Source organism: Lontra canadensis, unplaced genomic scaffold, assembly GCF_010015895.1.
Source record: "Lontra canadensis isolate GAN:19392208 unplaced genomic scaffold, GSC_riverotter_1.0 scaffold1, whole genome shotgun sequence".
In the NCBI taxonomy this organism is placed as follows: domain Eukaryota; kingdom Metazoa; phylum Chordata; class Mammalia; order Carnivora; family Mustelidae; genus Lontra; species Lontra canadensis.
Genome location: NW_022630995.1, coordinates 126050877 through 126065675, shown reverse-complemented (window position 1 = coordinate 126065675; position 14799 = coordinate 126050877). Strand labels below are relative to the sequence as shown.

Genomic DNA, 14799 nt, shown 5'->3' with positions numbered 1-14799 from the left:
GGTGAAGAGTCTGAAAATCATACTACATGAAGAATACCCAAAAGAAATGAGGAACTTAATTTGCATAAGAAGCTAGGGCGAGCCTTTCCTCTACCTGACGGGCTGCCCAATAAGAGGTTATTAAATAGATTCAGAATTTAGGTGACTGTTACAGGAAGCCAGATTTCAGTTCGGTATATGGAAGAATAATTAGACCTGTCCAAAAATAGAATGTGCTCTGTGGCTGGAAATATTCTGATGGTTGGATGACCACCAGGCTCAGGAAGGAATCCAACCTAGGGTACCAGGTTGTCCCTGCTGACCTCTAGAGGCTGCACCAATCCAAAGCCATCCACCCCTCACCTCCACCCCTGCCGCCAGATCCTGCTGCAAACATGTACCCCTCTGCCAATACTGTGAATGCAATAACTGGATTTAGGGCCATATTAATGTGATTTCCAAAACCAACTGGCAACCCAAGTTGATTAATATATCCACTAACGCAACACGACATTATTTATTTTAGCACAGGAATTGTGCCCATGGTGTCTACTGCCGAAGCCACCGGAAATCACAACTGGTAGCACTTAGTGACCCATTCTCAGAGACTCTGAGTAGCAGATGAAACATGGAAATATTTGAAGATGAAATTGTCTTTCTCCCTCACCATAAGAGCAGCAGCTTGGTCTCCTTTCTTGAATATATGAGTTTAAATTTCAGAGGCCATAATTAGATGCTTTTAAGAATCAAAACAGTTAGCACACTAATAATATATGTTAGAAGTTACTTAGCACTTTTGCTCCCTCGGAAACAACAGCAGTAGCATAAGGCCATGGCTTTCAAAATTTAGTGTGCATCAAAAGCACCTGGAGGAATCATTCAGACGCAGATTGTTAGCGCTGCCCCCTACCCCGACTCCCATCCTCATGGTTTCTGTTTCAGGACAGGAGGAAGGACCTGAGACTTTGCAATTTTAATAAGTTCTCAGGTGATGCTATGCTCTTCAGGCCCCTGCATTCAATGACATCAGATTGAGCGTTTTAAATTGGCCGTGGTGGGAATACTGACATCACAAAATTTGGTAAACGTAAATGCTAAAATCATAGCTTTCTCCTCAGAGAGCCAGTTGTTAAACATTTACTGGGAAACCACAGCTGCAGACTTGGAGCCAGAAAGAAGATACTGGATGAGCCAATGTCCAGTGCAACATTGCTCACATTCACCTCATTCATGGATTTAATGGTTGTTTCCTGAGTCCTAGCTCTGTAACTGCAGCAATATTTTTTCAATTATAATGCGTTGAAAGATTTAATAAGGATGGAGTTAACAAAATAAAGTGTACTGTTGGATTAAAGCAGATAATGAAATATGATTTACTATATTAATGATTTGCTGTAAAAAGTCAACATTTGATCCATTTCATAAATATATATTAAAATTATAACATGAAAATGAACAGACCAGTGATCATTAAATATGTGTATATATCAGATCATCATCACCACCACTATCTAACATTCATTGACAGCATAGACTATGCTAGGCACCATTCTAAATTCTTTACATGAATTATCTTACGTAATCCTTGTAAAAATCTGTGCCACGGATCTTGTTATCACCATTTTACAGATAAAAAACTGAGTCATAGCAGGTATATGTGTGTATGGAATATCTGGCAGCTACGTATCAGGTGAACTCACGTGTAATGTCCTGAAAACCTTAAAAACAGCATTTTTAAAGAGAGTTGACTGACAACAACCACATTACGATTAATCCCTGTATTCTTTTTTTAATCTTTTTTTTTTAAGATTTTATTTATTTATTTGACAGACAGAGATCAGAAGTAGGCAGAGAGGCAGGCAGAGAGAGGAGGAAGCAGGCTCCCTGCTGAGCAGAGAGCCCGATGCTGGAAGATCCCAGGACCCTGAGATCATGACCTGAGCTGAAGGCAGAGGCCCAACCCACTGAGCCACCCAGGCGCCCTTAATCCCTGTATTCTTAAATATATTTTAAATATTAGAAGAAAATACTGCTAGCATCATCATTCACAGAACTATGCTAGAAAAACATTGGCATTCCAAGGAAAACAATGCACAATATTGACTCAATGGGGCTAAACCATAATGGCCTGACCCTCCTCACTCTCCTCTTGAGTAACATATCTCAACAGGAGACCCCTCAGCCCTCTTTTATGGTTAGCAGACACTATCAATGTTTGCCATTCTGACTACCTCATTTATATGCTTCCATGAAGTTGACCTATCTATGGTTGACATATTTTTTATTTATACTCTTTATTAGGTAATTAGTAGTCTGTGATTGCTCTGACTTAAAAAACCTTCTGTCCCTAAAGTTGTCTTGTATCTATCTGATTACAACTCATAGAGATCTAGGCGATCTCAATTTGTCACCTTCTCGTATTACCTATAATCATCTTTCATACTCAGTGTTTCATTCAAAGCCATAATGTGACCTGGGATGCCTGGATGGCTCAGTCAGTTAAGCATCTGCCTTCACCGCAGGTCATGATCCCAGGGTCCTGGTAGATAGTCCACATCAGGCTCCTTGCTCAGCAGGCAGCCTGCTTCTCCCTCTGCCTGCCGCTCCCCATGCTCATGCTCGCTCTCTCTGACAAATAAATACAATCTTAAAAAATTTTTTTTTTTTTCAAAACCATAACATGACCTAAAGTGAGTATTATGTGGAATGAAAACTTAGAAACTCTCAAGATATCAGCATGTGCAACATATCCTGTAGGAAGTGTAATCTCGCTCTAAAAGGGATCCAGCTGTGAGCAATTAGCCACAGAAACCTGGGAGGCAGGTTTCAGGGATGAGTAACGAGTTGGACATTACATTGCACTGACAAGGCGTGGTCGCTTATCCACACATTAAAGCCACTTGCTCTTCCCCTGCATAAACACAGTTGCTCAAATTAGTTTCATTTTAGTCTCCTGAATAGACCATTCTAGACGGCTTCTGTCTGACTCTTCAGTGAGTTATGCTCACAAAGACCTCGCCCTCTCTAACAAACATTGCAACAAGTATTCCCCATCTTAAGAGCCACATTTATAATTATCCACCAGCTTAAGGATCATAGAATTTCACAAGTTTCCAAACTCCAGACTAGCACTGTTCAATAGGAGTATAATGCAAACCACAAATATAAAATTCAAAGTTCCCTAATATCTACATTTTAAAAGTTAAAATAGGTGAAATAACTTTAATAATATGCTTTATTTAACCCAATATATCCAAGTTCTTATCATTTCTATATGAAATCCATATAAAAAAGTATCAATGCAATGTTTTGCATTCTTTCTTTGGTACTAAATCTTGGAAGTCTGGTATGTTTTCAATTTATAGCATGTTTCAGTTTGGACTAGGAGCTTGAGTACTTCATACCAGTTGTGGCCATGGGTACTACCTTGGAAGGTGCAACTCTAGACCTGTGAAAGCTCAGATCAAAACTTTTGTGGAACATCCAAATATCCAAACCCTACTCCTGTTGATTGGTTTTGAACTAAGTTTCTGGAATGAGGTATCAACGAGACACTTTTGACCTGTATCTTCTATACCAGGCCATTGTTTATAATTAGGATGACTGAACAAATTAATTACGGTGAAACAGCTAGACGCTTACCACATGTAAGGAAAAATGAGTACATTTATTAAAATTGTGATACGGTGCAAAAATAGAATCACCATATTAGCTTCCAGAATTTCAACTACGTGTAATCAGGTTGTGTTTACTTAGGCTAGGCATGCAGGAATTCATAGAGTGGTTCCTTGATTATTTTTAATATTTAAGGAAGTAAACACAACAAATATAGTCTCCAATTCCTCTTTGCAATGGACTCACCAGATAATAATTCTTAGACACACAGTGGTTCAGTCCAAATTTCTCTTGAGTGCCGGACATTTTCTCATCTGGTATAAGACAATAGAATAGTCTTGCCCCTGTTGGCAATCACAGAACATTCTAATTATTGTCTTTAGGTTCTGAGGAATGGTAGTTTCAGCTACAGCTTCGGTCCTTTTAGCTGAATTTCTAGCAGACCGAATTTCTTCGGTCTTTTTAGCTGAATTTCTAGCAGCTGCGTTCTGTCTAAAGAGTATTTTTCTTCTACTTTTGCAGTGGGAGGGAAATATTTAAGGTTTCTTTTGTGGAAGAAGAATTTTTCTTTTTTAGATTAAAATTAAATCTGATTTCCATCTGTTTGGCACCATGACACTTCGTGTGTAATAGCATTAAACATTTCTCACTGCAGTAGCCCAGGGCAGTGTATTTACTCATCACAGGACTAATCTTGTAGAGGCTATAATAGCATTAACACAGAAGAAGGAAAAGGCCTGGCAAAAGGTGAGGGGAGTAATAAAAATGGTGGTCAGAAGGTACGTAATAGGATAATAACCATCATCAGACATTTGTTACATGCCAATGATATGTCTAGGCATGACATACACATGCTACATACAATATCTCTCAGTTCTTGCAACAATCATATAGGTTTTTAGATGTGGTTCCATATAAGTGAGTCAGAAAACAAAGCATTTTGAAGAAAGACACAAACCTCTAATGAAATAGAATTCAGATGAGGTATGGTCTCTTCTCTTTTCTCTACATCATGATGTCTCCCAACAAAACAAAAGGAATGAGAAAGGAAATGGTTTGCCATAAACCACCTGCAAACCACAAGACATATTGAATGAAAGGGCAGAGTGTGAATTACACAGGGAGAGTGATATAAACTCAGTGGCGAGAAATAAAGTAGGAGAGAGAAAAAAGTAATTTGAGTGACTGTTATATCAACAGCTTTCAAACCTTTCTGACTGCAGCCCACAGTAAGAAATACACTTTATACAGGGACCCAGTAAACTACCATTGTGTGTGTGTGTGTGTGTGTGTGTGCATTTAGTGATGTGTATAGTTAGTGATATATCACTTTAAAAAAAAAGAGCAAAGACAATTCAGTGGAGAAAGGACAATCTTTTTTTTTTAATTTTTAAATTTTTTTAATAAACATATAATGTATTTTTATCCCCAGGGGTACAGGTCTGTGAATCGCCAGGTTTACACACTTCACAGCACTCACCATAGCACATACCCTCCCCAATGTCCATAACCCTATCCCCCTCTTCCGACCCCCCTCCCCCCAGCAACCCTCAGTTTGTTTTGTGAGATTAAGAGTCACTTGTGGTTTGTCTCCCTCCCAATTCCATCTTGCTTCATTTATTCTTTTCCTATCCCACAAACCTCCCATGTTGCCCCTCCACTTCCTCCCTGATATGTCAGGGAGATCATATGATAGTTGTCTTTCTCTGATTGACTTATTTCGCTAAGCATAATACCCTCTAGTTCCATCCACATTGTCACAAATGGCAAGATTTCATTTCTTTTGATGGCTGCATAGTATTCCATTGTATATATATACCACACCTTCTTTATCCATTCATCTGTTGATGGACAGCTAGGTTCTTTCCATTGTTTGGCTATTGTGGACATTGCTGCTATAAACATTCGGGTGCATGTGCCCCTTCAGATCAGTACGCTTGTATCTTTAGGGTAAATACCCAGTAGTGCAATTGCTGGGCCATAGGGTAGCTCTATTTTCAACATTTTGAGGAACCTCCATGCTGTTTTCCAGAGTGGTTGCACCAGCTTGCATTCCCACCGACAGTGTAGGAGGGTTCCCCTTTCTCCGCATCCTCGCCAGCATCTGTCATTTCCTGACTTGTTAATTTTAGTCATTCTGACTGGTGTGAGGTGGTATCCCATTGTGGTTTTGATTTGTATTTCCCTGATGCCGAGTGATGTGGAGCACTTTATAAAATGGTCTGTATCAAAATTATTCTCCATAAGACACTGTTAAGAGGTTATAAATATACAAAGACAGACTAGAAGAAAATATTTGCAAAGTACATATTGATAAAAGACTTGTATCCAGAATATATAAATAACTCAACCTCTCAATAAGAAAACAACACAATTTAAAAATGAGCAAAATATTTGGATAATTCATCCAAAGAGACATAAAGAGGGCAAATAGGCACAAGATGCTCAACGTTATCAGGGCACCTGGTTAGCTCAGTCACTAAGTGTCTGCCTTCTGCTCAGGTCATGATCCAGGGTCCTGGGATCTAGCCCTGCATTGGGCTCCCTGCTCAGCAGGAAGCCTGCTTTTCCCTCTTCCTCTCTCCCTGCTTGTGTTCCCTCTCCTGCTGTGTCTCTCTCTGTCAAATAAATAAAATCTTAAAAAAAAAAAAATAAAGATGCTCAACATTATCAATCATTAGAGAAATGCAAGTTAAAACTGCAATGAGATACCACCACACACCTATTAGAATGGCAAAAATTAAGATCAACTCTACCAAGTATTACATGGATGTGATGGATGTGGAGAAAATAGAACTCTCGTACCATGCAGATGGAAATGTAAAATGATACAACCACTCTGGGAAGCAATTTAGCAGTTTCTTAAGTTAATACACCCACCCTATGATCCAGCTATTCCACTCTTATGTATTTACCTGGAAGAAATGAAAGCACATTTCCATACAAAGATTTGTGCACAGCTGTTCATAGCAGCTTTCTTTGTAACAGCTACACACTGAAAACCACCTCGAAGTCCATCAGCAGGAATATGGATAAACTGTTGCTTACCATACAGTTTTATTTTATTGCGAGATACGGCTCACAATAAAAAAGAATAGACTGTTGGTACATGTCATAATAAAGATGATCTCAAAATAATTATGCTTGGTGTAAGAAGCCAGACAAAAGAAAGTGCACACTGTACTGATGCCATTTACATAAAATTGTAAAAAATGCAAATTAATTATAGTAAGAGAAAACAGGTAAGTGGTTGCTTGGGGTATAGGAAAAGGGTAGGGAAAAACGATTTGCAAAGGGGCATGATGAAGCTCTTGGGGGTGATGGATATGTTCTTTATTTTGATGGTGGTGGATATTTCATTACTAGGGTTGCCATATTTAGCAAGTAAAAAAATAGAGGATGCCCAATTAAACTTAACTTCAGATAAAGAGTTTTTAGCATATGTATCACACACTGTTTGGAACATACCTATACTAAAATATTTATTCATTGTCTACCTGAGATGCAAATTTGACTGGGTATCCTGTATTTATCTGGCAAAGCTGTTACATGTGTACAAATAAAACTTAACAAATTATATACTTTAAATATATGCAGTTTATTGTATTTCAGTTATACTTCAATAAAGTTTTTGGAAAAAAAATGATGAAGAAATTGAGGTTAACAAGGAAGACAAAATGACTTTCGAAAGTTCATAGCCAATGGCAGAGAGGCTAAAACCAAAATCCCAGTTGCCATTCTCCTTGCCCAAGTGCTCTTTCTATTATACCAAGTGGATTCTAGAGGAAATGTTTGCTCACGGGGATGGAAAATAGATCCCAGAGTAAGGTTATTTGATATGGAGTGATAAGGAAATTTAAATTAACTTATAATTTGTAAATATCTGCTCTCATGTGGCTTTGTGAATCTAATAGTTCACCTGTTCACAGATCCATTTCGAAAGCAAAGCTCTACAGCCCAGTGAAATCTATTCTAGGAATAAGTAAGCGGTCATTTTATTTCAATTCTTCTAACTGTCTGGGCGCACAACCAGTCCCCAAGGGGTCCAAGTAGAAAGGGTTAAAGGTGTAACAAAAAAGATAAAGAACTATAAAGAGTACCTATCTGTTGATCAATGCTTTCTTGTTTTTTATAATTAAATTTTTCTCAATAATTCAAATAGCAGGTGTCATATGTTTTTCTTATAGCATACCTTTAGCCATTTCTAGTGGGGGTTTTTTTTTGTTTTTTTTTGTTTTTTTTTTTGTTTTTTTAAGTAATCCCTACACCCAGTGTGGGGCTGGAACTCAACAACCCTAAGATCTGGAATCACATGCTTTACCAACTGAGCCAGCCAGGCATTCCTGTACTTATTATATAATTTACAAGGTAAGAAGTATCACTTACTAGTCTAAATTGCCCTGGTCTAAATTGAATTCACTTGCTGACATCTAGAAATAGACAATCCTTTCCTGATACACTGTTTATCGAGGGAATAGAGAAGGAAATTGCCATATTTCACCTAGGCTAAAAAAGTGTTATTTTAATAAATTACGCTTTAACTTGTCTGTAGTTATGATGTACCTTACTATCAATATCCACATTTAAAGTGGTGAGTTTCTTTTCTTTTCTCTTTTGAGGCCAATCTGGTATTAAGTCAACGGTACATTTTGTAATTCATAGTCCCATAACTGGAGTAGCCGTTTCTATGCAGTCCAGTGTTAGCTATGCTCTTCTCTTTGGATTAGGTGGTGATTATCATCATTACTCAGAGCACTAATGGAGCAATGTATACTCTCTCAGCTCTTTCTGGTGGGGAAAAACCAGTGTAATCCTTACCTGATGTTATTTCCAAACTACCTGTATAATTTAGTATTCCACCCCATTGTTTCTATATTTTATTTGAGCTGGCAGGTTAACTACATTTGCATCTCCTCACTGCTCATTTAGGCAATCCTAATAATAATAAAATAAAGATCACAAAGTCAGAAATGAAATGAGGCCAAATTAACATCAGCAAAATAGAATTAAGCGATGGTCTTTACTGGGACCTATTATACAAGTAAAAAGTGAATACTTCCATGCAAAATAATGCATTTAAAATAAATTTTTTTCAAGCACTAACTTTTGCTGTGAAGTAATCAGAATAGAAACTTCCTATCTAAAATACGAACAGCAGCTTCTCATCTAATGGTAGCTTCTTATGTAAAATAAAAGGCAAATATGAGACACACGCTGGATCAGGGGTTAGTTAACTACAGCCTGCAGACCAAATCTGGTTTAGTACCTGGTTTTATGCAGCCAAAAATGGTCTCTAACTTTGTAAGTGGTTGGAAAAAATTAAAAGAAGAATATTTGGTGACATGAGATGACATAAAATTCCAACTTCAGGGTCCATAAATCAAGTTTTGTTGGAATGTAGGCACACAATTGTTTACATATTGTCTGTGGCTGCTTTTGTGCTGCTTGGGGCAGGGTTGAGGAATTGTGACCAATAGGGTATCACCCACAAGCCAAAAACATTTACTCGCCGTCTTTTACAGAAGAGTTTGCAGACCTCTGCTCTCTCTCTGAGGAGTGTGCGGGTGACACAGTAGCTGAGCATCTGCCTCTTTTTTTTTTTTTTTTTAAGATTTTATTTATTTATTTGACAAAGAGAGATCACAAGTAGGCAGAGAGGCAGGCAGAGAGAGAGAGAGAGAGAGAGAGGGAAGCAGGCCACCTACTGAGCAGTAAGCCTGATGCGGAACTGGATCCCAGGTTTATGACCTGAGCCAAAGGCAGAGGCTTAACCCACTGAGCCACCCAGGTGCCCCCAGCATCTGACTCTTGATTTCAGTTCAGGTCATGATCTCAGGGTCCTGGGACTGAGACCCATTTCAGGCTCTGTGCTCAGAGGGTCTTCTTGCCTTCCCTCTCTTTCTCTCTCTCCCTCCTTCTCTCTCTTATAAATTAAATAAAATCTTTTTTTTAAAAGGTTTAAATAGATAGGAACACCAGCAACTGCTCTCTTTTCCTTGCATTTTGAAGAAGATGAGTTCTGATGGAGCCCCTGGCTTGCCTCCATTTCTTTGCATCATTTCCATATAAGTCTATATTCTCAGGTAGGAGAGCACAAACACCAAACAGATCATCATCATTGGAGATCATGCTCCAGAACCAAAGGAAGGTGAAGTACTGACTTCAAATAATTCATGCAGTCTTATAAGTAGATTACAAAACAGGAAAAAGTTGTATTGTGTATGTGTGTGAGAGATTTCTTTCTTTTTTTCTTTTTCTATGATGAACATTTCCCTATATGCTTTGTAGCAGACAACTCAGAGGGCAATACACCTTCTTCCTTTTAGAGGACCTCCATTTTGTTTGGGTGTCTACACTCACCTCACATGACTCAGGGTTAAACCCTGACTCCTTCAAGCCAGTCACTCTTACCAGTGCTTAGTTGTCAGAAGAGATCAATGACTCAATCCTGGCCAATAAAATGAGAGAGCAACTCATCTGGGGTTTTCTAGGAAAGGCTTACTCCACTGACAAAACACACCCTGCCCTCATGGGCATTATGGTATCTGCGTTTGACACCAGGAACTGACAGCCTCATTGGGACCTCACTGGGAGCTTTGCCTGAAGGCACACAGGTGGAAAGACACTGCATTTCTGAAGACATCACTGAGCTTCTGAATTAAGCAACCACAGAACCTTCCTACCACAAAAGATCTTATTACATGACAGCAATTTTTCTTATTATTTAATCCATTTGCCATGGATTCCCTGTTATTTACAGTACTCATAACAAGTTCTTATTGGTGTGACATACATAAATCTTTTAAATATCCTTTTTCAGTGGGACACCTAGAGCCTGTTTCCATGAGTGGTAATACAATTTCTTATAATACAATTGACTATGCATGTTTATACTAGGAAAATTCCCAAGACAAAAGCCAAAAAGGAAAAATGAAACCTATTTATTATTATCTACTTACATTTCCCCTTCATATGAGATGAACCTGTAGCAAATCACCTGGTTGCAAACTTTTGTCAGGGTAAATCTGTTCATTTTATTTTCCAAGTAAAAGTCCAGAGATATCTGCAAAACTTTTGATCTTGCCTTCTTTCTGCACTCAGCAGGAAAAATACAGAATTTTATACTTTTGAATTATATCAGCACCTTTAATGATAAAGTAGTCATTCTTTCAAGAAATATTACCAAGTGTTTGCTTACTGTATTGCACTACTTAGAATGCAGTGGAAGCTACAAAGCAAACAGAAGACAGTTCGTGTTTCTAAATGGAACTAACAAGGGCTGGCTTGACAAGCAGAGAGACAAGACCCACACTCACGAAACAGCTAGGAAACCTAAGCAGGCATATGAAACCTAGATCAAACTGTACTTTAAAGTTTCAATGAATACCATTGTTTGTCATGAGAGCAATGTTTCCTAGTGGAGATGAACATAGTCTTCTTTAGACTGTATGGTGTCTTAGTCTGTTTGGAGCTACTGTAATAAAATACCATGGCCTTGGGTTATTCACAACAGAAATTTATCTCTCATGGTTCTGGAGGCTGGAAAGTCCAAGATCTAGGCACCTGGTGAGAGTAGAGTCAGTGTCTAGTGAGCACCCACATCCTGGTTCATAGACGGCTATGTTTTTTGCTATAACCTCAAATGGCAGAAGGGGTGAAAGAGCTCTTTGGGGTTTCTCTCGTGAGGGCACTAAACCCATTCACAAGAGCTCCCCCGTCAAGACCTAGTCACCTCACACAAGCCCAACTTTCAAACCTTATCACGTTGGACCTTAGTAGTTCACATATGCACTTGGAGGGGGACACAGTCATTCAGTCTATAGTATTTGAAAAAGCAGAAAGACAGAGGTCATGTCCTATTAATCTTTGTTCAGCCTGACCCAGCTCCGGGCACACAGTAGGGTGCCATCAATGTGAGTTCAACCATCAGCTGAACTGTGCATAAGTCTCAAGTGAAATCTCAATTTCTTTATAACTCTAAATTCCAATTTATAATTTCATATGTAATTATCATATAAGTTACCTTATTGATACAATAACCCTTTGAATTTATCAGAGGCAGTTTGAGTTTATTGGAGGCTTCCCCTAATGTTTTCAGATTATCCACAGGAGGTTTATTGTTTGAGAGAAGAACAGATGTACAGAGCAAAGATGTTTCTGCCTGATGTTTATTTGCCTCTTTCAGAAATCTGACAAACTTTATCTTTCAGTTCGTTTAATGGTTAGACCCACTGCATAACTGCACCAATGGGACTGAAATGAAGTCCTTAAAATTTTTCCAGTCCGTGGGTCCATTCTGTAGTAATTGTCGGAACTGGAGAGTCCTATTCATGTTAGCAGTTGCAAAAATTAATTTACAGCATCCTTTCCTCTCTTCTTCCCCCCACATGGAAAGAGATGTATCTTGTGCTATGTATCCATTAGTGTTCATTTCATAGTTTCACATTCCCGCTCTCACCTCTGACCTCTGTCTTGCCTCGAGTCTCCCGATAAGCCGAGCTGCTTTGCACAGCGCATCTGTAATGGCAAATTTATGCCCATATTGTCAACAGATTTTCAAATATACTTATTAAAACACTCATTTCCATGTTCCACTTGATTACTTTCGATTTATTTCCTTGGAATATTTCATTTTGGTCACTGAAGTGGAGAATTGGCCTCATGAGGCAATATTATAAAATGAAGTAATATTACTATGAGCTCTCATCCTTCTCTCTATTAAAAATAAATGTTGTGAAAAGCAGTTCTTCCTCTGACCTTACCCTTAAGTGTCATATCATAAAATCCAAAATAGGAGGATTTAAGGCTGCTCTGGAGAGTAGATTGCTCTTCAGATACATAAAGAAGTGTTTGCTTCTCTTTTAATATAAGTTTATATGCTTCCTCTGTTATGACGGATTTCTGTTAAAGTTTATTGATTTATTTATCCTACATAATCTCTACACCCAACACAGGGCTCGAACTCATGACCCTGAGATCAAGAGTTGCATGCTTTTCAGACTGAGCCAGCCAGGCACCGCTTTGGATGGAATTTTCAAATTCATTTATTCAACTAACAACTCACTTCAGCATTTGACACATATTTCTTGAGGACCAACTGTGTTCAAAGTACTGTGCTGGCAAGTAGGAGTTTACAGAGGTAATAAATATAGACAATGGAATATTATACAGCCATGAGAAAGAAGGCCATCTTGCCATCTGCAACAATATGGATGGAATTTGAGGACATCATGCTAAGTGAAATAAGTCAGACGGAGAAAGACAAGTACTATATGATATACTTATACATGGAATCAAAAAAAGCCAAACTCGTAAAAATATAGAGTAAATTAGTGGTTACCAGGGCCTGGAGACTGGGGAGATATTTAAGGGCAGAGACTTGCAAAGACCAGTAAATAAGTTCTAGAGATCTAATGCACAGCATAGTAAATACAGACAATAAGAATGTCTTATTTTCATCTAACCTGTCAAGATGCCATATATTAACTATTCCAACCATTAAAAAGGAATTATAATTAAGTGACAGGATAGATTTGCTAATTATCACAGTAATGACAATCATATTACAATATATGTATCAAATCAACATGTTGCACACTTTAAATTTACACAGTTATATATCAAATATATTTCAATTAAAGAATCTTTTTAAAAAGTTTATAGACATAAATAAGATAGAGCCTTTACCCTCTAGGAGGGTAAGCTCTAGGAGCTTAAATATGATATAACCAAGTAAATATGGTATTAAATATCACATAAATATCATATAAATATGACATTAAGCTCTAGGAGCTTAAATATTATATAAAAAGGAAAGTGAAATTAAAAGAAACTACTGTTAAGGCAGCCTGGGAGTGTCTAATTTGACTTGGGAGAGTAAGGGTATTGCCTAGAAAAGTATAACTCACAATAAACCTTAAAAGATGAATTTTGATAATGAGAAAAAGTGAAGGAAGGTAAAAATAAGTAGGTTAGGGTAAGATTATGAAGATACTCATCAGCCATCCTAAGAAATTTGGATGGAAAAAATTACAAGCATTGTAGAAAATCATTTCATGTTTTTTCAAGAAAAGAGGCATTTATTTTTTTTAAAGATTTATTTATTTATTTAACAGACAGAGATCACAGGTAGGCAGAGAGGCAGGCAGAGAGAGAGAGAGGAAGAGAAGCAGGCTTCCTGCTGAGTGGAGAGCCAGATGTGGGGCTCCATCCCAGGACCCTGGGATCATGACCTGAGCCGAAGGCAGAGGCTTTAACTCACTGAGCCACCCAGGTGCCCCAAGAGGCATTTATTTTAACTGAGTTTTCATTCCCTTTAGGCAGCTGTGTGGAGGACAGATTGGACAGGATAGAAACCAGAGCCAAGACTAGTTTAGGAGGTTATTGTGATAAGTCAAATGAAAGCTATTGAAAGACTATTTACTTTTATTGCCTGCCTCTTCAAGGAAATGTAAGCTCCGTGAAGGCAGGGTGCTTGCTTTGCTCACTTCTATACCCCCTGCATGCAGAACAGGGAGTGACATGGAAATCAACAAACATTTGTTGAATAAATAAATAAGTGAAAGCATAAACGAATGAATGAGTTAGTTATTAAGTGAAACACTGGAAATGTCAAGAGGTTAGAAAGAGACATTTGCCTCAGAGATGGAATTTTCTCTTTTTCTACTAACTCATGCCATAGCTGGGTCCTTTTCAAGGGCTGGCAACAGATGAAGCTTGTTGGAAAACCTCCCAGATTGGTCTGTCTGTGCTCTTTTCAGCCTTTGTGGTGATCTGCTTTCTTAGGTCCACCATGATCCCACCATCTACACAGAGGTCGGCCAACTATGGCTCCTGGTTCAAATTTGTCCTGCCACCGGTTTTTGTAGGTTGGTGAATAAAGAATGGCTTTTACATTTTCAAATAGTTAGGGAAAAAGCAAAAGAAGAAGAATATTTTGTTACACGTGAATTTCAATGAAATTACAATTTCAGTGTCCATAAATAAAGTTTAATGGGCACATAGCCACACTCTTTTGTTTACATGTTGTCTACAGCTGTTTTTGCCCTACAGTGGGAGAGTTAAGGAGTTGAGACAGAGACAATATGCTCTACAAAGCCAAAACTACTTACTCTCTGGCCTTTCATAAGAATAGTTTGCCAACCCCTGGAGAGAAAAGGATTTGAAGTTCACAATAGGGATAAATTACTCATCAGGGAATGCTCC

The 14799-nt window shown here is 38.2% G+C and overlaps 1 protein-coding gene across 1 annotated transcript in view; it reads left to right on the top strand.

Moving 5' to 3' along the window:
* Nucleotides 1-14799, top strand: part of CUNH4orf45 (chromosome unknown C4orf45 homolog) — an 83516-nt gene that overhangs the window by 20407 nt on the left and 48310 nt on the right. The window lies entirely within an intron of this gene.